Here is a 22844-nt window from a genome sequence, read left to right as displayed (position 1 = left end):
AAGTATTTAAAGTGACTTTGGTGAGGATGCATGGTTTAAGGCTCGGTCATGGCATGGGAAGCATGCTTCCTTGTGCCCAATGCATGTTGAGTTGTTTTTCTCCATGCACAAAGTTCCAAGCTCATGTGACTCCAATGCATCCGTGACCTTTCTTCCAAGATTCCCATCATTTCTTTCTTTCATTATATGCTTCCAAGATTCCCCATCACTTTTTTCTTTCTTTCCTGCAACAAAATTCCAAAAGCTTGAGATTCTTAAAGTGACATTAATGGCTAAAAGCTTATGATGATATTCCTATGCAAAATTGACTAAACTAACATTGAAATTTATGATTTGATTCCCTAATCTAATTTTTTCTAGCATTAGTAATGTAAGTAAAGACACCAAACTTAGTTTGTGACTAAGTGTTCTATGGAATTAATTCCAAAGATAGCCACATTAAACTTAGTATTTTACCTATATTATATGCTATTTCACGTTTTTCTCTTTTTTTTTTTTATTTTATAACTAAAGTAGATGACAATACTTTCATAGCCTAGCATTTTCGTGTATGTATGGACACCAAACTTAGTTTGTGGCTAAGTGTTGTAGAACACACATTTGCCATTACTTCAAGAGTGGCCACACCAAACTTAGTGCCTTGCATACACCATGTACTAGTCTACTTGATCATTATTGGTTACTAAAACATGAAAATAAAAGACTCCCTGTGCATGGGTTGCCTCCCATGAAGCGCTTGTTTATTGTCCTTAGCTTGACAATGCAGCTTCTTTGCTCATGTTAAGAGTTGCACACTCTCTTCCTTGCTCCAAGGGCCACCAAAATAGTGCTTCACCCTATGTCCATTAGCTGTGAAGGTTTGCTTTGAGGCTTCATCAAGTAATTCAACATAGCCATGAGGTGATACTTTGGTGATGGTGTATGGACCAGTCCATCTAGACCTCAGCTTCCCAGGGAAGAACTTCAATCTTGAATTGAATAACAACACCCTTTGGCCTGGTTCGAATGTTCTTTGAGAGATCCTCTTATCATGCCATCTCTTTGCTCTCTCTTTGTATATTTTGGCATTGTCATATGCCTCCAATCTGAACTCCTCAAGTTCATTGAGTTGTAGCAACCTCTTCTCTCCTGCTGCTTGAGCATCTAGATTCAGAAGTTTGGTGGCCCAAAAGGCCTTATGTTCAAGCTCCACAGGGAGGTGGCATGCCTTTCCATACACCAACTGAAATGGAGATTTTCCTATGGGTGTCTTGAAGGCTGTCCTATATGCCCAAAGTGCATCATCTAGCTTCCTAACCCAGTCTTTTCTTGTTGTTCCCACAGTCTTCTCCAAGATCCTTTTTAGCTCTCTGTTGGCAAGTTCAGCTTGCCCATTGGTTTGTGGGTGGTATGGTGTAGCCACTTTGTGAGTAACACCATATTTGTGGAGTAAAGAATTGAGTTGCTTGTTGCAAAAGTGGCTTCCCCCATCACTTATAAGTCCTTTGGGCACTCCAAATCTAGTGAAGATATTCTTCTTGAGGAATTGCAAGACCACGTTGGTATCACATGTGGTGGTGGCTATGGCCTCTACCCATTTGGAGACATACTCTACTGCTACCAAAATGTATTTGAATGTGTAAGATGGAGGGAAGGGTCCCATGAAATCTATTCCCCACAGATCAAAGAGCTCCACTTCCAAAATGAACTTCTGAGGCATCTCATTTTTCTTTGACAAACCCCCTGTTCTTTGACATTCATTGCAATGGCTCACAAACTCTCTAGCATCCTTGAAGATTGAAGGCCAATAGAAACCACTTTGAAGGACCTTTGCAGCCGTCCTTTCAGCCCCAAAATGACCACCATAATTAGAGTTGTGACAATGCCATAGTATGTCCTTCATCTCACCTTCTGGCACACATCTTCTTATCATTCCATCTGGGCATCTTTTGAACAAGAATGGTTCATCCCAGAAGAAGAACTTAGCCTCATGCAAAAGCTTCTTGACTTGTTGTTTTGTGTACTCTTGAGGGATGATTCTACCCGCCTTGTAGTTGGCCATGTCTGCAAACCAAGGGACATGTTGAATTTCCAAGAGGTGTTCATCTGGAAATTCTTCATTTATTGATGGAAGATTGTCTTGGCATGCATCTTGTGGCACCCTTGATAAGTGATCAGCAACTTGATTTTCATTGCCCTTTCTATCTTTGATCTCAATGTCAAACTCTTGTAGGAGTAGCACCCATCTGATTAGCCTTGGTTTGGCATCCTGTTTTGACATAAGATACTTAAGAGCAGCATGGTCAGTATACACTAAGACTTTGGATCCAATCAAATATTGTCTAAACTTATCAAAAGCATATACCACAGCTAGTAACTCTTTCTCTGTTGTGGTGTAGTTCTTTTGAGCTTCATTCAACACCTTACTTGCATAGTAGATAACATGAAGCTTCTTTTCCTTCCTTTGCCCCAACACAGCGCCAATTGCAAGGTTACTTGCATCACACATGAGTTCAAAAGGTAGTCCCCAACTTGGGGGTGTGATGATTGGTGCTGTGGTGAGCTTATCCTTTAGAGTTTCAAAAGCATGCTTGCATTCATCATCAAAGATAAAAGGATTTTCTACCACCAGCAAATTGCTTAGTGGCTTTGCTATTTTGGAAAAATCTTTAATGAATCTCCTATAAAATCCAGCATGCCCTAAGAAACTTCTAACAGCTTTCACACTAGTTGGCAAAGGAAGTTTTTCTATGATTTCTACTTTTGCCTTGTCAACTTCTATACCCTTACTTGAAATTTTGTGACCAAGAACAATGCCTTCGGGTACCATGAAATGGCATTTCTCCCAATTCAAAACTAAATTGGTTTCTTGGCACCTTTTCAAGACTAAGGTAAGATGGTGCAAGCAAGTATTGAAGGAATCACCAAAAACAGAGAAATCATCCATAAAGACTTCAATAAATTTTTCTACCATGTCTGAGAATATTGATAGCATGCATCTTTGAAAGGTAGCTGGGGCATTGCAAAGTCCAAATGGCATTCTCCTATATGCAAAAACTCCAAAGGGGCAAGTGAAGGAAGTCTTCTCTTGATCCATGGGGTCAACCACAATCTGGTTATACCCAGAATATCCATCAAGAAAACAGTAATAAGCATGGCCAGCCAACCTCTCAAGCATCTGGTCAATGAAAGGTAGAGGAAAGTGATCTTTCCTTGTGGCATCATTCAACCTCCTATAGTCTATGCACATCCTCCACCCTGTCACTGTTCGTGTTGGGATAAGCTCATTCTTCTCATTAACAATGACGGTCATCCCCCCTTTCTTGGGAACCACGTGCACTGGACTGACCCAAGGGCTGTCAGATATAGGGTAGATGATCCCAGCTTTACACAACTTAAGGATTTCCTTTTGAACAACCTCATTCATTGTAGGATTCAATCTTCTTTGGGGTTGTACCACCGGTTTGGAACCCTCCTCTAAGAGTATTTTGTGCATGCATACGGCAGGGCTTATGCCCTTCAAGTCATCAATGGTCCACCCCAAAGCCTCTTTGTGAGCTTTCAACACCATAAGGAGCTTTTCTTCTTCCTCTGCATTCAATGTGGAATTGATGATCACTGGAAAACTATCCTTCTCACCAAGAAATGCATATTTAAGATGAGGGGGTAGTGGTTTCAACTCTTGTTGTGGTGCCTCTTCTTTGGTAGCTTCACTTGGTTCCTCTGATGCTTCCAATTTGTTCTCTTCTTGTCCCTTGATGTTATGGACCTCTTCTTGTTTCACTTGATGGTGTGTGTCAAGTACTTCTTCAACCAAAGAGTCTACTACATCAATCCTCATGCAATTTTCTTTCTCAACAGGGTGTTGCATTGCTTTGAAGACATTTATGGTCATTTGCTCATCATGCACTCTGAAAATCATCTCTCCTTTTTCCACATCAATGATTGTTCTAGCTGTAGCCAAAAAGGGTCTACCCAGAATGACTGAATTATTCCCCTCTTCATCCATGTCTAGGACCACAAAATCGGCTGGGAATATGAAGTTTCCCACCTTCACCAAGAGGTTCTCAACTACTCCATTTGGTACTTTGATGGATCTGTCAGCAAGTTGAAGTGACATCCTTGTGGGTTTAAGCTCTTCAATCATCATTTTATTCATCATGGTAAGGGGCATTAAGTTAATGCTTGCTCCCAGGTCACAAAGTGATTTGTCAACAGCCATGCTCCCAATCGTGCAAGGTATGAGAAAGCTGCCAGGGTCTTTGAGTTTTGGAGGTAACCCTTGTTGAATGATGGCACTACACTCTTGATTGAGAACCACGGTTTCTTTTTCTTGCCAACTTCTCTTCTTGGTGATCAATTCCTTAAGAAACTTTGCATATAATGGCATTTGTTCTAGAGCTTCTGCCAATGGGATGTTGATTTCAAGTTTCTTGAAGATCTCTAAGAACCTTGGGAATTGTTGGTCCTTTGCTCCTTTGTGTATCCTAGTTGGGTATGGAAGCTTGGGTACATAAGCTTTTACCCCTTCTTGTTGTGGATTCACATTCCCATTGCAATCACGGTTGCTTCCTTGTCCAGGTGGGTTGCTTTGTGGCTTGACAACTTCTTTGCCTTTGTTAGATGTTGAACTCTTTTCTTCATCTTTCCTTTCCACATGTACTTCCACTGTGTCTTGCTCTTTGGGTTTTATTGCTTCTTTATTTGAACTTTCACCAACTACCTTGCCACTCCTTAACTGCAAAGCCTTACATTCTTCTCTTGGGTTGGGTATTGTGTCACTTGGGAGAACATTGGTTGGTTTCTCGGCTTGTTTGGCCAATTGTCCCACTTGTCTCTCAATGTTCTTCATAGTGACCGCTTGTTCTTGTTGTCCCTTAGCTAAAGCTTGAGTGGTTTGAGCAAGTGCTTGCAAGGTTGCTTCCAGACTTGAGATTCTGGCCTCATGATGGTCAATTGAAGGTATGATGGGGGTTGATTGTTGTTGGAAGTTGTTGGGCGGATTAGTGTGGAAATTTTGTGAGTTGGATGATGGCGCAGAGAAGTTATTTTGGTGGGTTTGTGAGTTATGATGGAGGTGTTGATATGTGTTTTGTGTTTTTCTATATTGGTTAGTGTTGTTGGTATGGTGATTTTGGTTGTTTGTGGTACGGGTGTGATTGTGGTTGTTGTTCTTTTGCCAATGGTTTTCTCCCCACTTTAAATTGGGATGATTCTTCCAAGATGAGTTGTATGTATCACCATGGAATTCCTCCTGAGGATTTGAAGTATTCTGCATGTATTGAACTTGTTCTTGTGGTTGTTCAACCGTGGTCCCTTCACCTTGGCCCCATTCAAGTGATGGTTGATTTGTTGTGTTCACTGATGCAAGTTGCATACCATCCATTCTCTTTGTTATCATCTCCATTTGTTGTTGGATTTGTTGGTGCATTAACTTGTTTTGTGCCAAGATAGCATCAACACCTTCAAGCTCCATTACACCTTTCTTTGGGGGTGGATTATGCTGCCTCTCTGATCAGTAATAATATTGATTGTTTGCCACAATCTCAATGAGGTCTTGAGCCTCCTCAGCAGTTTTCATCATGTTGAGTGATCCTCCTGATGAGTAACTAGTCCCTTCCTTGCTTCTGGATTTAGGCCTTCATAGAAGTTTTGGAGTTTGACCCAATCACTAAACATGTCAGGTGGGCATCTTCTCATTAGTGCCTTGTACCTTTCCCAGGCTTCATATAATGACTCCCCATCCATTTGCCTAAAAGTCTGAACCTCTGTCTTCAACTTGATGATCTTTTGAGGTGGGTAAAACTTTGCTAGAAATCTTCTCATCACTTCATTCCAATCATTGAGGCTTTCCTTGGGGAATGACTCTAGCCATTGAGTGGCTTTGTCCCTCAAAGAGAATGGAAATAGCAACAACTTGTAGACATCTGGATGCACTCCATTTGTCTTCACTGTATTGCATATCCTCAGAAAAACAGAGAGATGTTGATTTGGGTCTTCAAGAGGTCCCCCTCCATAAGAGCAATTATTCTGTACCAAAGTGATGAGCTGAGGTTTCAACTCAAAGTTGTTGGCCTGAACATTTGGTGTGGCAATGCTGCTCCCACAATGTCTTGGATCAGGGATAGTATACGAGGATAACACCCTTCTAGCGTGTCCACCATTATTGTTGACCCCTCCAGGAGGATTTTGTATCTCATCCTCCATGACTTGGTCTTCTCCCTCTGATTCCTCTGACTCCTCTTCACCAACTATGAACTTTCCTCTTTCTGCTCTCCTTATCCTTCGGAGGGTTCTCTCGTCCTCAATATTAAGTCTACTAGCTCCTGACATACACAAACAAAACCAAAATCACAAGTGAGACACTCTAGAACTAGAGTGAAATTGGGGTTAGTGAAACAAAATATCAAACAGTTAGTGGGCTTAACAAAAACACAAAAAAAAATTGCTTAATCTAAATCACCGTTCACCTAATCATTGTCAATCTTTTCCAATCCCCGGAAACGGCGCCAAAAACTTGATACGTAAAAATTAGATTTCACGTACAACCGGCAAGTATACCGGGTCGTATCAAGTAATAAAACTCACAAAGAGTGAGGTCGATCCCACGGAGATTGGTAGATTAAGCAACTTTAGTTAAATGGTAGATTTAGTTAAGCGAATAAGATTTTGATTTCATGAGCATTTTGATTTTTGAACATAATTGCAAGAATTTAAATGGCAAGAATGTAAAGAACTAGAATAAAGAAATAAAGTGCAAGTAAATGACGGAAACTTAAAGTGCAAGAAACTTAAATGACATCAAAGATAAATTGCAAGGAATTAAAGGTTGCAGAAATTTAAAGAACATAAGAGTAAATGGCAAGGAGTAAATGAACAGAATGTAAATAACAAGAGTAGTAAATAGACAGAATGTAGAAGAGGATTGGGAAATGGGTAATCAAATAACTAGAGCAAGAGAAATGAGAATTAATGATAGAGAGGATCATTAGGGATCAGAGATGTTAGTTTTCATGAATTGATGTTAGTCAAATCCTTCTCAATCATGGGTATAGATCTATGGCAAGTGGGTGATTGAACCCCAATCTCTTGGTGATTCAATCTCTCTCAACATAACCAATTGCCACTCTCGTGATCTAATTGTTCATGAGAAGAGATGAAGCTCATATATTATCCAGCCACACAATTTCTATAATCTCAACCAAGGAGAGTTACATCTCACATACTAACCAAGGTATATTGATTAAAGAAATCATGAAAGGATGAACTCTAAACTGAATTATGTGGCTCATTCCTCAAATTCACCACATAATTCATGTAGATTAACCCCTCTCTCGATGGTGGTTGAATCTATGAAGAGCAAGAGTTCCCTCTTTAGATCAACCACTAGAATTGAGGAGGAGGAGATGGGTTCACCAATTCATTCCAACAAACAGAGCTCCTCCCCCTAATGAAAGTGGGGTTTAGTGAGTCATTGCTCCAATTTCAACAACAATTGCCATAAACAATAATTAAACTAAATGTAAAGGAAGAAGAAGAAGAAGAATGAATTTCTTAAAGACTAAGAAAAATGAAGAAGAGAAGTTCCAAGATGAACCAAAATTAGCTCTCTGGGTCTCCTCCCGGAAGTACCAAAAGTGTTCTCAAAATACAAGTGCTAGAAAGTGTAAAAATGTCTAAGTGTCAAAAAGTAAGTAAAAGTGTAAAAAGTACTCAAAAAGTGTAAAAAGTCCCCTACAAGTACATAAATCTCTTCTATTTATACTACTCTAAAACTCTTCAGAGATCTTCAATTTGGGTTAGCAATGTGGGCTTTCTCATTGTTGAATTCTTGGCTCAATTGGAGGTGTTGCTAGGCTTGGAAAGGAAGGGTTCATTCATCATGATTCTGGCCCATTGGCTTGGCGTTATTGGCACTAACTCCAGGCCAAATGCACGTTGGCAACGTGCAGGACAATTTCCTGGGCATGAAGTATGAGACTTGGGCGTTGCTAGCCCAAGTTGTTGCCAACAACTTGCTTTTCCTCTTCTTGGCCTTACTTTCATGCTAAATGTAGCCCAGAATTTGAGTGTCAACCTTCAGCTTCAATATGAACTATTATACATCATTGGAAAGCTCTTGATGTCTATTTTCTAATGCCACTGGAATCACCTCAATTGGACTTTCCTAGCTCAAGTTATGGTTCCTCAAAGAAGGTAAGGTCAAGCTGCCAAGTTGTTGCCAAGTTGTTGTGAATAACGCACCCTCAACCCCAAGTTGGCAACGTGCCCGTGCATCACTCTCCCAAGGCAAGGACTTGGGACTGGCGTTGTTGCAAAACACGCCCCCCTTGTGGCACGTTGGCAACGTGCTCGACCCATACCCCAAGGCCAATCTCTAGCTTTCTTGAATTTCACTTCATGTTCTTGTTTTTAGGGCCTAAAGATGGCTCTGGTTTGGCTTCAATTTTGTGCTCCATCATAGACTATTATATATGGCTGGAAAGCTCTGAATGTCAGCTTTCCAATGCAACTGGAAGCACTCAATTTGGATCTCTGTAGCTCAAGATATCTTCCATTGAAGAGGGCATGGTCAGGCTGCCTTGTTGGAGTTGTTGTGAATAACGCCCATACATTTCAAGTTAGCAACGTGCACCATAATTTCCTGGCGTTGTTGTGAATAACTCCTTCTCTTTAGCACGTTGGCAACGTGCTCGAGCCCTTCTCAAGGCTCCATGCTTGCTTCCTGGCGTTGGCAACGTGCATGGCAAGGCCATTGGGCGTTGGCAACGTTGGTTGGTGCACTTGTGGGCGTTGGCAACGTTGGTTAGTGCACTTGTGGGCGTTGGCAACGTTGGTTGGTGCACTTGTGGGCGTTGGCAACTTGGTTGGTGCACTTGTGGGCGTTGGCAACGTTGGTTGGTGCACTTGTGGGCGTTGGCAACTTGGTTGGCACCAAGACTTGGTGCCTAGCCAAGCACCCATTTCTGGCATTGCCAAGGATAACGCCAATGCTTCCTAGCTTCAATAACGTGCTCGAGCTCTTCTTTAGTGCCAAAATTGCTTGTGTGTGGCGTTGGCAACGTGGTTCTAGAGTTGGCAACGCCAACTTTGCTCCTTGGTTGCCTCCAGGGCCAAGCTTGCTTGTTTGTGGCTTGTGTGTGGCGTTGGCAACGCCAGCTTCAAGTTGGCAACGCCAACTTTGTTTCTTCAAGGGCCAAGCTTGCCTTGCTTGTGTGGGCGTTGCCTTCAACAACTCAGCCTATTCTTCAAGTTGGCAACGCCAACTTTGCTTCCAAGGCTGCCTGGCGTTATCCTCAACAACGCCCTCTATTCTCAAGTTGGCAACGCCAACTTTGGTTCTTGGTTGCCTGGCGTTGCCTTCAATAACGCAGCCTTCTTCCAAGTTGGCAACGCCAACTCTTTCTTGCCCAGCTTGCATCCCTCTTGCTTCCATTCTTCCTTGTTTCATCACCTATCATCAACCAAGGAAATAGCTTCAAAGTCTTACCAATTCATGCACAAATTCCATGAGATTCATTCATACTCATTCATATATGCATTCCTTAAAGCATTTGCATGAATTTGGCTAAAATTAACATGTTCCTTGATATCATCATGCATGGAAACAAAACTCATAAAAGGACTTGTTTATTTAGAGAAAATGAGTGAAATTAAGCTAAAACTAACTAAACTAACTAACTAATAATGCAAATATGCATTTGCATCAATGGTGTGTTGGGGTTATGTTGAGGAAATACAAGTTCCTCTTCATCATCAGATCTAGGAGGGCTACATAGTTCTTCATACTTGTATTAATACATCTCAGGTCCAATGTCTCCATCTTCTCTATTTGGGTTAGGCACCTTGGTGCACGAATTTATAATCCGCACAACTAACCAGCAAGTGCACTGGGTCGTCCAAGTAATACCTTACGTGAGTAAGGGTCGATCCCACGGAGACTATTGGTTTGAAGCAAGCTATGTTTATTTTATTATTCTTAGTCAGGATATTAATTAAAATTATAAGTTGGAATTATTAGATTTGATTGAAAAAAATAAAAGAGAATAGCAGCGTTACTTGTTGTGCAGTAATGAGAAATATGTTGGAGTTTTGGAGATGCTTTGTCCTTCGAACATTAACTCTTCCTTAAAATCCTTCAACACACGAAAAGTCCCTTCCATGGCAAGCTCTATGTAGGGTGTCACCGTTGTCAATGGCTACCTCCCATCCTCTCAGTGAAAACGTTCCTATGCTCTGTCACAGCACGGCTAATCATCTGTCAGTTCTCAATTAGGTTGGAATAGAATCCATTGATTCTTTTGCGTCTGTCACTAACGCCCAGCCTTCAGGAGTTTGAAGCTCGTCACAGTCATTCAATCCCAGAATCCTACTCGGAATACCACAGACAAGGTTTAGACTTTCCGGATTCTCATGAATGCCGCCATCAATCCGGCTTATACCACGAAGATTCTGCGTAATGAATCTAAGAGATACTCATTCAGTCTGATGTAGAACGGAGGTGGTTGTCAGGCACACGTTCATGGTTTGGGGAAGGTGATGAGTGTCACGGATCATCACCTTCTCCATAATTAAGCGCGAATGAACATCTTAGATAAGAACAAGCATGTTTGAATGGAAAACAAAGGAATTGTATTAATTCATCGAGACACTGCAGAGCTCCTCACCCCCAACAATGGAGTTTAGAGACTCATGCCGTCAAAAAGTATGTAATTCAGATCTGAAAATGTCATGAGGTACAAAATAATTCTCTAAAAGTTATTTAAATAGTAAACTAGTAACCTAGGTTTACAGAATATGAGTAAACTAAGATAATTGGTGCAGAAATCCACTTCTGGGGCCCACTTGGTGTGTGCTGGGGCTGAGACTAAAGCTATCCACGAGTAGAGGCTTTTCTTGGAGTTGAACTCCAAGTTATGACATGTTTTGGGCGTTCAACTCCGGATCATGACGTTTTTCTGGCGTTTAACTCCAGACAGCAGCATGTACTTGGCGTTTAATGCCAAGTTACGTCGTCTATCGTCGCGCAAAGTATGGACTATTATATATTGCTGGATAGCCCTGGATGTCTACTTTCCAACGCCATTGAGAGCGCGCCAATTGGACTCCTGTAGCTCCAGAAAATCCATTTCGAGTGCAGGGAGGTCAGGATCCAACAGCATCAGCAGTCCTTTTTCAGCCTAAGTCAGATTTTTGCTCAGCTTCCTCAATTTCAGCCATAAAATACCTGAAATCACAAAAAAATACACACACTCATAGTAAAGTCCAGAAATATGATTTTTGCTTAAAAACTAATAAAATTCTATTAAAAACTAATTAAAACATACTAAAATCTACATGAAATTACCCCCAAAAAGCGTATAAAATATCCGCTCATCACAACACCAAACTTAAACTGTTGCTTGTCCTCAAGCAACTAGATAAATAAAATAGGATGAGAGAAATTAAGAAGTAATAATATCTAAGAGTTTTAAATGGAGCTCAGGTTCTTTTTAGATGAGCGGGGCTTGTAGCTTTTTGTTTCTGAACAGTTTTGGCATCTCCCTTTATCCTTTGAATTTCAGAATAATTGGCATCCATAGGAACTCAGAATTCAGATAGTATTATTGATTCTCCTAGTGTAGTATGTTGATTCTTGAACACAGTTATTTTATGAGTCTTGGCCATGGCCCTAAGCACTTTGTTTTCCAGTATTACCACCAGATACATAAATGCCACAGACACATGACTAGGTGAACCTTTTTCAGATTGTGACTTAGCTTTGCTAGAGTCCCCAGTCAGAGGTGTCCAGAGCTCTTGAGCACACTCTGTTTGCCTTGGATCACGACTTTAACCACTCAGTCTCAAGCTTTTCACTTGGACCTGCATGCCACAAGCACATGGTTAGGGACAGCTTGATTTAGCCACTTAGGCCTGGATTTATTTCCTTGGGCCCTCCTATCCATTAATGCTCAAAACCTTGGATCCTTTTTACCCTTGCCTTTTGGATTTAAGGGCTATTGGCTTTTTCTACTGCTCCTTCTTGTCTTTTTTTTTTGACTGCTTTTTCTTGCTTCAAGAATCAATTTCATGATTTTTCAGATCATCAATAATATTTTTCGTGTTCCTCATTCTTTCAGGAGCCAACAATTTTAACATTCATAAAATTCAATATCAAAAATATGCACTGTTCAAGCATTCATTCAGAAGACAAAAAGTATTGCCACCACATATAAATAATTAGAATTTTCCTTATTAAGAACTCGAAAAAATTAAATTGCCTCTTTATTCTACAAATCTACTATTTTATTCATGTTTGATGATGATGAGAAAAATAAGTTATAACTTAATTGGAAATAAAGCCAAAATAGATATGCTAATTACTACTACTCCTATATAACTTCTAAGGTAAAATCCTATAATAATACTATCACAGAGTTAAAGCTAGAATTAGAACTTAACAACCTGTATTTTGGGAAGTGGATGTTCCTCTAGTCTGTGGGGTGCCTTCAAGAATTAATTTCTGACGCTTCAGCTTCCTTAAGTTCACATCCTTGCTCTTCCTGTTCCCTTAGGTGTCATGATCTTAATGAGTTTTAGCTCAGTGATCATGGCAAATCACACCAAACTTAGAGGTTTGCTTGTCCTCAAGCAAAAGAAAGGAAAAGAGAGGAGTAGATGGAGAGGCAGTTTTTAAAAAGATAAGATGAGTTGAAAAAGATATGAGAAGAATTTAAAAAGATTTGAAAAAAAATTGGATTGGAAAAAGATTTGTGTTTATGAATTAAGATACATTTGATATTTTTGAAAAAGTTATTTTAGAAATTAGGGTTTTTAGAAAACTAATTTGATTTTGAAGGATGAAATTTTGAAGCATGTTTATGCAAGAAATCATGAATTGAAACATAAAAATTTAGAAAAATTGTAAAGAAAACGAATTTTACCTCCTCCCCACCATCCTGGCGTTAAACGCCCAAACGCTGCATGTTTTGGGCGTTTAACGCCCAAATGTTGCTTCTCCTGGGCGTTCAACGCCCAGCTGATGCTTCTTGCTGGCGTTGAACGCCAGGAAGTCCTTTGTCACTGGGCGTTTTTCTGAACGTCCAGGACGCTGTCAATCTGGCGTTAAACGCCCAGAAGGTGCTTCTTTCTAGCGTTCAACGCCCAGAAGATGCTCCTTTCTGGCGTTTAACGCCCAGATGGCTACCCTTACTGGCGTTGAACGCCCAGTGGGTGCTTCTTTTGGGCGTTCAACGCCCAAAATGTTTCTTACTGGCTTTTTCACGCCAGTGAGCTTCCAAATTTTCCTGTAACTCTGTGAATTCAATCAATTGCTATTTTTACCCTTTGAAGATACTTGGACATATACCTGTAAAAAAAAGGAAATTTATTTAATTAGTAAATAAACTTTGTAAATGGCTGGGTTGCCTCCCAGCAAGCGCTTCTTTATTGTCTTTAGCTGGACTACCACTGAGCTCTAATCAAGTCTCAGTTTTGAGCATTCTTGCTCGAAGTTACTTTCAAGATAATGTTTAATTCTCTGTCCATTAACAATGAACTTTTTGTTAGAGTCATTATCCTGAAGCTCTACATATCCATATGGTGATACACTTGTAATTACATATGGACCTCTCCACCGGGATTTTAATTTCCCGGGGAATAATTTGAGCCTAGAATTAAATAGCAGAACTTTCTTCCCTGGCTCAAAGACTCTGGATGACAATTTCTTATCATGCCATCTTTTCGCTTTCTCTTTGTAAATCTTTGCATTCTCGAAAGCATTGAGTCTAAATTCCTCTAGCTCATTTAACTGGAGCAATCGTTTTTCTCCAGCTAACTTGGCATCAAGGTTTAGGAATCTGGTTGCCCAATAGGCCTTGTGTTCCAGTTCCACTGGCAAGTGACATGCCTTTCCATATACAAGCTGGTATGGAGAGGTCCCTATAGGGGTCTTGAATGCTGTTCTGTATGCCCACAGGGCATCATCCAAGCTTCTTGCCCAATCCCTTCTACGGTTAATTACAGTCCGTTCCAGGATTCTTTTGAGTTCTCTATTTGAGACTTCAGCTTGCCCATTAGTTTGTGGGTGATATGGAGTAGCTACCCTGTGGCTAACTCCATAACGCACCAGAGCAGAGTAAAGCTGTTTATTGCAGAAATGAGTGCCCCCATCACTGATTAACACTCTAGGGATACCAAATCTGCTGAAGATGTGTTTCTGGAGAAATTTTAACACTATTTTAGTGTCATTGGTGGGTGTTGCAATAGCCTCCACCCATTTGGATACATAATCCACTGCCACCAGAATATAAGTGTTTGAGTATGATGGTGGGAAGGGTCCCATGAAGTCAATGCCCCATACATCAAACAACTCAATCTCCAAGATCCCTTGCTGAGGCATGGCGTAACTGTGAGGTAGATTGCCAGATCTTTGGCAACTGTCACAATTAAGTACATACACTCGGGAGTCTTTATAGAGAGTAGGCCAGTAGAAGCCACTTTGGAGGACTCTTGTGGCTGTTCGCTCACTTCCAAAATGTCTTCCATACTGTGATCCATGGCAGTGCCATAGGATCTTCTGTGCTTCTTCCTTAGGCACACATCTACGGATTACTCCGTCTGCACATCTCTTAAAGAGATACGGCTCATCCCAAAGATAATACTTTGCATCCGTGATCAGCTTCTTTATTTGCTGTCTACTGTACTCTTTGGGTATAAATCTCACTGCCTTGTAGTTTGCAATGTCTGCAAACCATGGCACTTCCTGGATAGCAAAGAGTTGCTCATCTGGAAAGGTTTCAGAGATCTCAGTGAGAGGGAGGGACGCCCCTTCTACTGGTTCTATTCGGGACAGGTGGTCTGCTACCTGATTCTCTGTCCCCTTTCTGTCTCTTATTTCTATATCAAACTCTTGCAGAAGCAACACCCATCTTATAAGTCTGGGTTTTGAATCCTGCTTTATGAGTAGATATTTAAGAGCAGCATGATCAGTGTACACAATCACTTTTGATCCTACTAAATAGGATCTGAATTTGTCAATGGCATAAACCACTGCAAGTAGCTCTTTTTCTGTGGTTGTGTAATTCTTCTGAGCGTCATTTAGAACACGACTGGCATAGTAAATGACGTGCAGAAGCTTGTCATGCTTTTGTCCCAACACTGCACCAATAGCATGGTCACTGGCATCACACATTAGTTCAAATGGCAATGCCCAGTTTGGTGCAGAGATGATTGGTGCTGAGACCAATTTAGCTTTCAGGGTCTCAAATGCCTGTAGACACTCTTTATCAAAGATAAATGGCGTGTCAGCAGCTAGCAGGTTGCTTAGAGGTTTGGCGATTTTTGAAAAATCCTTTATAAACCTCCTATAGAATCCTGCATGCCCCAGAAAGCTTCTGATTGCCTTAACATTGGTGGGTGGTGGTAATTTTTCAGTTACTTCAACTTTAGCTTGATCCACCTCTATTCCCTTATTCGAGATTTTGTGCCCAAGGACAATTCCTTCAGTCACCATAAAGTGACACTTTTCCCAGTTTAAAACCAGGTTAGTCTCTTGGCATCTCTTTAGAACAAGTGCTAAATGGTTAAGGCAGGAGCTGAATGAGTCTCCAAATACTGAAAAGTCATCCATGAAGACTTCCAGAAATTTTTCCACCATATCAGAGAAAATTGAGAGCATGCACCTCTGAAAGGTTGCAGTGCATTGCACAGGCCAAATGGCATCCTTCTGTATGCAAATACTCCAGATGGGCATGTGAATGCCGTTTTCTCCTGATCCTGAGGATCTACTGCAATTTGATTATAACCTGAATATCCATCCAGGAAGCAGTAGTATTCATGACCTGCTAGTCTTGCTAGCATCTGGTCTATGAATGGTAAAGGAAAATGATCCTTTCTGGTAGCTGTATTGAGCCTTCTGTAATCAATACACATACACCACCTAGTAACTGTTCTTGTAGGAACCAGTTCATTTTTCTCATTATGAACCACTGTCATGCCACCTTTCTTAGGGACGACTTGGACAGGGCTTACCCAGGGGCTGTTAGAAATAGGATAAATAATCCCAGGCTCTAGTAATTTAGTGACCTCTTTCTGCACTACTTCCTTCATGGCTGGGTTCAGCCGCCTTTGTGGTTGAACCACTGGCTTGGCGTCACCTTCCAGTAAGATCTTGTGCATGCATCTAGCTGGGCTAATGCCCTTAAGATCACTGATGGACCACCCAAGAGCTGTCTTGTGTGTTCTTAGCACTTGAATTAGTGCTTCCTCTTCCTGTGGCTCTAAGGTAGAGCTTATGATTACAGGAAAGGTATCACCTTCTCCCAAGAATGCATATTTTAGGGAAGGTGGTAATGGTTTGAGCTCGGGTTTAGGAGGTTTCTCCTCTTCCTGAGGGATTTTCAGAGGTTCTACTTTTTTCTCTGACTCCTCCAGATTAGGCTGAACATCTTTAAAGATGTCCTCTAGCTCTGATTCGAGACTCTCAGCCATATTGACCTCTCTTACCAGAGAGTCAATAATATCAACACTCATGCAGTCATTTAGGGTGTCTGGATGTTGCATGGCCTTGACAACATTCAACTTGAACTCCTCCTCATTGACTCTCAAGGTTACTTCCCCTTTTTGGACGTCAATGAGGGTTCGGCCAGTTGCTAGGAAAGGTCTTCCTAGAATGAGAGTTGCACTCTTGTGCTCCTCCATTTCCAGCACCACAAAGTCAGTAGGAAAGGCAAATGGCCCAACCTTGACAATCATGTCCTCGATCACACCTGATGGGTATTTAATGGAGCCATCAGCAAGTTGAAGACATATCCTGGTTGGTTTGATTTCTTCAGTTAAACCAAGCTTTCTGATAGTAGATGCAGGTATTAGGTTAATACTTGCCCCAAGATCACATAAAGCTTGCTTGGTGCAAGTGCCCTCTAATGTGCATGGTATCATAAAGCTCCCAGGATCTTTAAGCTTCTCATGTAAGCTTTTCAGAATGACTGCACTGCATTCTTCAGTGAGGTAAACTTTTTCAGTTTCCCTCCAATCCTTCTTATGACTTAAGATCTCTTTCATGAACTTAGCATAAGAGGGTATTTGCTCAAGTGCTTCTGCAAACGGAATCTTTATTTCAAGAGTCCTGAGATAGTCTGCAAAGCGGGCAAATTGCTTATCCTGTTCCGCTTGGCGGAGTTTTTGAGGATAAGGCATTTTGGCTTTGTATTCCTCAACCTTAGTTGCTGCAGGTTTATTACCTACAGAAGTGGGTTGGGAAGCCTTTTTAGAAGGGTTGTTATCAGCACTTGTATGTGACTGATTCCCCACTGGCATTTGAATGCCAGTGGTGGGAGCTGGAGTGGCGTTAGACGCCACTTCCTTGTTTGTTACTGGCGTTTGAACGCCAGAACCATACTCCCTTTGGGCGTTCAACGCCGGATTCATGCTTGTTTCTGGTGTTGAACGCCAGGAATGAGCATGGTCTGGGCGTTCAGCGCCAGCTTTATTCCTCTCTGGGCTCTGACTGTCCTCAGAGGGATTTTGAGTATCCATTTGTTCATTTCTTGGTTTCCTGCTGCTTTGAAGTGAGGTATTTAATGTTTTCCCACTTCTTAATTGAACTGCTTGACATTCTTCTGCTATTTGTTTAGACAGTTGCTTTTCTGTCTGCTTTAATTATTTTTCCATATTCCTGTTAGCCATTCTTGTTTGCTGTAATATTTCCTTGAATTCGGCTAGCTGCTGAGTTAGAAAGTCTAATTGCTGATTGAATTCATTAGCCTGATCCACTGGACTGAGTTCTGCAGTTATTGTTTTAGCTTCTTCTTTCATGGAAGATTCACCGCTTAGGTACAGATGTTGATTTCTGGCAACTGTATCAATAAGCTCTTGAGCTTCTTCAATTGTTTTTCTCATATGTATAGATCCACCAGTAGAGTGGTCTAGAGAAATCTGAGCTTTTTCTGTAAGCCCATAGTAGAAGATGTCTAATTGCACCCATTCTGAAAACATTTCAGAGGGGCATTTTCTTAGCATCTCTCTGTATCTCTCCCAGGCATCATAAAGAGATTCATTATCTCCTTGTTTGAAGCCTTGGATGCTTAGCCTTAGCTGTGTCATCCGTTTTGGAGGGAAATAGTGATTCAGGAAATTTTCTGACAGCTACTTCCATGTTTTTATGCTGTTCTTAGGCTGGTTATTTAACCACCTCTTAGCTTGATCTTTTACAGCAAATGGAAACAGTAATAATCTGTAGACATCCTGATCCACTTCCTTATCATGTACTGTGTCAGCAATTTGTAAAAATTGTGCCAGAAACTCTGTAGGTTCTTCCTGTGGAAGACCGGAATACTGGCAGTTTTGCTGCACCATGATAATGAGCTGAGGATTCAACTCAAAGCTACAAACTCCAATGGAGGGTATACAGATACTACTCCCATATGAAGCAGTAGTGGGGCTAGCATATGACCCCAAAGTCCTCTTGGACTGTGCATTTCCACTTAGTTCCATGATGGAGCAAGGGAGATGGTATGTATGTTGATATTGTCTATTTTATTATAAAGATAATTTTCGAAATAATAGAATAAAATAAAACCGAATTAAAAATAAAATAAATAAAGAAAGAAAATTAAAAATTAAAATTTATAAAAAAAATTTGAAAGATTTTCGAAAAATTGAGGAGAGAGAAGGTGGTTAGGATATTTTTGCAAAAGATATTAAATTTTTTTTTATTTTTTTATTTTTTTTACTTAAAAAGATAAGAATTGAAAAATTTTAAAATTGAAATATGAATTTTTATAAAAAAAAATTCGAAAAAAAATAGTTCAAAATTAGTTAGAAAAGATATTTTTTTTTTAATTTTGAATTTTATGATGAAAGAGAAAAACACACAGAAGACACAAGATTTAAAATTTTTAGATCTAATGCTCCTTATTTTCGAAAATTTTGGAGGGAAAACACCAATGAACACCAAACTTAAAAATTTTAAGATCAAGACACAAGAAAAACTCAAGAACACCTTGAAGATTCACAAGAACACCAAGAACAAAAGGAAGAACACCAACTTAAGATTTTTAAAAAACTTTAATAAAATTTTCGAAAATTATAAAAAGATTAACAAGAAAACACCAAACTTAAAGTTTGGCACAAGATTCAATCAAAGAAAATTTATTTTTGAAAAAGGTTTCAAAGCGTATACCCAATTATCAATAATATAAGCCAATACTCTAGCCAATTGGGAGTAAATATAACACTTGTTCTGAATATTCCAATTAATGCTTTTAAAAAGAACACAAGTGAAACAAGAAAAGACACAAAGCAAGAAAAACTCAAGATCAACAAGAAAGATAAACAAGAACAACTTGAAGATCAATGAAGAACAAAGAACACAAGTCGAAAATTTTAAAGAAAAATATAAGACATGTAATTGACACCAAACTTAGAACAAAACACTAGACTCACGAAAATTAGCAATTAATTAAGAAAAATAATAAATTTTGAAAAGAAATTTTTGAAAAAAAACTATCCTATCAAGATTTAATGACTCTATAATAATAAAAATAAAAATAAATTATTCCTAATCTAAGAAATAAAATAAACCTTTAGTTGTTCAAACTCAAATAATCCCCGGCAACGGCGCCAAAAACTTGGTGCACGAATTTATAATCCGCACAACTAACCAGCAAGTGCACTGGGTCGTCCAAGTAATACCTTACGTGAGTAAGGGTCGATCCCACGGAGACTATTGGTTTGAAGCAAGCTATGTTTATTTTATTATTCTTAGTCAGGATATTAATTAAAATTATAAGTTGGAATTATTAGATTTGATTGAAAAAAATAAAAGAGAATAGCAGCGTTACTTGTTGTGCAGTAATGAGAAATATGTTGGAGTTTTGGAGATGCTTTGTCCTTCGAACATTAACTCTTCCTTAAAATCCTTCAACACACGAAAAGTCCCTTCCATGGCAAGCTCTATGTAGGGTGTCACCGTTGTCAATGGCTACCTCCTATCCTCTCAGTGAAAACGTTCCTATGCTCTGTCATAGCACGGCTAATCATCTGTCGGTTCTCAATCAGGTTGGAATAGAATCCATTGATTCTTTTGCGTCTGTCACTAACGCCCAGCCTTCAGGAGTTTGAAGCTCGTCACAGTCATTCAATCCCAGAATCCTACTCGGAATACCACAGACAAGGTTTAGACTTTCCGGATTCTCATGAATGCCGCCATCAATCCGGCTTATACCACGAAGATTCTGCGTAATGAATCTAAGAGATACTCATTCAGTCTGATGTAGAACGGAGGTGGTTGTCAGGCACACGTTCATGGTTTGGGGAAGGTGATGAGTGTCACGGATCATCACCTTCTCCATAATTAAGCGCGAATGAACATCTTAGATAAGAACAAGCGTGTTTGAATGGAAAACAAAGGAATTGTATTAATTCATCGAGACGCTGCAGAGCTCCTCACCCCCAACAATGGAGTTTAGAGACTCATGCCGTCAAAAAGTATGTAATTCAGATCTGAAAATGTCATGAGGTACAAAATAATTCTCTAAAAGTTGTTTAAATAGTAAACTAGTAACCTAGGTTTACAGAATATGAGTAAACTAAGATAATTGGTGCAGAAATCCACTTCTGGGCCCCACTTGGTGTGTGCTGGGGCTGAGACTAAAGCTATCCACGAGTAGAGGCTTTTCTTGGAGTTGAACTCCAAGTTATGACGTGTTTTGGGCGTTCAACTCCGGATCATGACGTTTTTCTGGCGTTTAACTCCAGACAGCAGCATGTACTTGGCGTTTAACGCCAAGTTACGTCGTCTATCTTCGCGCAAAGTATGGACTATTATATATTGCTGGAAAGCCCTGGATGTCTACTTTCCAACGCCGTTGAGAGCGCACCAATTGGACTCCTGTAGCTCTAGAAAATCTATTTTGAGTGCAGGGAGATCAGGATCCAACAGCATCAGCAGTCCTTTTTCAGCCTAAGTCAGATTTTTGCTCAGCTTCCTCAATTTCAGCCAGAAAATAGCTGAAATCACAAAAAAATACACACACTCATAGTAAAGTCCAGAAATATAATTTTTGCTTAAAAACTAATTAAAACATACTAAAATCTATATGAAATTACCCCCAAAAAGCGTATAAAATATCCGCTCATCACACCTCTACCCATGGTGCTTCATCATCCTTTTCAGGTACAATTCTCTCTCCAGACGGTTGAGGCCTTGGATGATTTCTTCTTGTATTTGTATTTTCATTTATTTGTGTAACATTATCTGTTACAAAATCAGTTAAGATAGGTAAGCAATGATACAATGTTTATTGAGAAATGCTCTAAGTAAATAGAAACAAAAGGTTTACCTGTTGCATTTTCTGTAACCACTTCCTCTGGCATCAAGTCATCCACAATTGGAGTTCCAAAATTAGAACCTTCATTAGCCTCATTAGCATCATTAGCATTATTCTCATGTGTGGCTTCATTTACTATTTCAGCTTCTCCAGAATCACCTTCAGCTTGTCCAGTTTCACCAGCTCTTCTTTCTTAGAGTAAACCACTTGGTGGTGGTCTTGGATGCCTCTTTCTAACCTTCTTAACACCCTTCTCTAGAGCCGATGCTACTTCAATATCTTTATCCCCATTCACTTCATCCACATCTTCATTCATAACACCACTTACACCTTTATTCAACTCATTAACCTCAACAGTGGTCTCATTCACAACTTCGTTGACAATTTTATTCACAACAATATTCAACTCATTAACCTCAACAGTGGCCTCATTCACAACTTCATTTTCCATCTCATTAGTCTTACTAACTACCTTATTAGCCACTTCAACTTCGTTCACATTATCAATAGGTGGGTTGAGTTTATACACACTCTCCCATCAGCACTACATCTTCGTCAACAATTTCAGGGTTGGCATCAATAGAGTGATCAAAATAAAGATGGACAGTATTGTTCTTCATCGAACTCTCACACATCCTCATCACTTTAGCATCCATCCTAAGCACTCTTAGCCCCTTAGCTAAGTTTAAAATAGGTTCTAGCCAATACACTTCATTATATCAAGGGTAACCCAAGTCTAGAAATAAGCCCTCAACAAAAAATAAATTTCATGTCTCCACATTCACCCTATGTATCTCAGTTACTAAAACCCTGATGGGATATTTTAGGTTGAGACAAGAATCTCTCCCAAAAATAACACCAATCTAACCGGCAAGTATACCGGGTCGCATCAAGTAATAAAAACTCACGGGTGTGAGGTCGATCCCACAGGGATTGAAGGATTGAGCAATTTTAGTTTAGTGGTTGAATTAGTCAAGCGAATCAAGATTTGGTTGATTGAGTTGCAGAATTTAAATTGCATTGAAAGTAAAGAGAGCAATGAGTAAATTGCTGAATCTTAAAGAATAAGAAATTAAATGGCAGAAACTTAAAGAGCAAGTAATGTAAATTGCAAAATCTTAAAGTGCTGAAAATGTAAATGACTTGAATTGTAAAGGGAATTGGGAGTTGGATTTGCAGAAATTAAACAAGGAAAAGTAAAATTGCATCGAACAGAAGGATAATTGGGAATTGGGATTAGATCGTAGTTAAAACAGAAAGGTAAATGAATAAGTAAAGCAAGAGCAGAAAATTTAAAATGTGAGAATTGGATCTCAGGACCCAGAGACTAGAAAACTGAGTCTAGATCTCAATGCCTTCCTAGATCCAACAAGAACAATAGCCAGGAAATTGTAAATTGCAAGGGAAATAGAAGAAGAGCAATTAACAGGAAGCTAAATTCAATTAAACAGTAAATCAAAAGAGAGATCTAAGGTGAGATTGAAACAGAATTCCTTCAATTCTCCAACCCAAGATCCAAAACAAGTGTAATTGAAATTGAAAGCTAAGAGGAAG

This window comes from Arachis stenosperma, chromosome 4 (genome assembly GCF_014773155.1).
Source record: "Arachis stenosperma cultivar V10309 chromosome 4, arast.V10309.gnm1.PFL2, whole genome shotgun sequence".
NCBI lineage: Eukaryota > Viridiplantae > Streptophyta > Magnoliopsida > Fabales > Fabaceae > Arachis > Arachis stenosperma.
The sequence above is the reverse complement of the archived record's forward strand: the minus strand, read 5'-3'. Positions refer to the sequence as shown.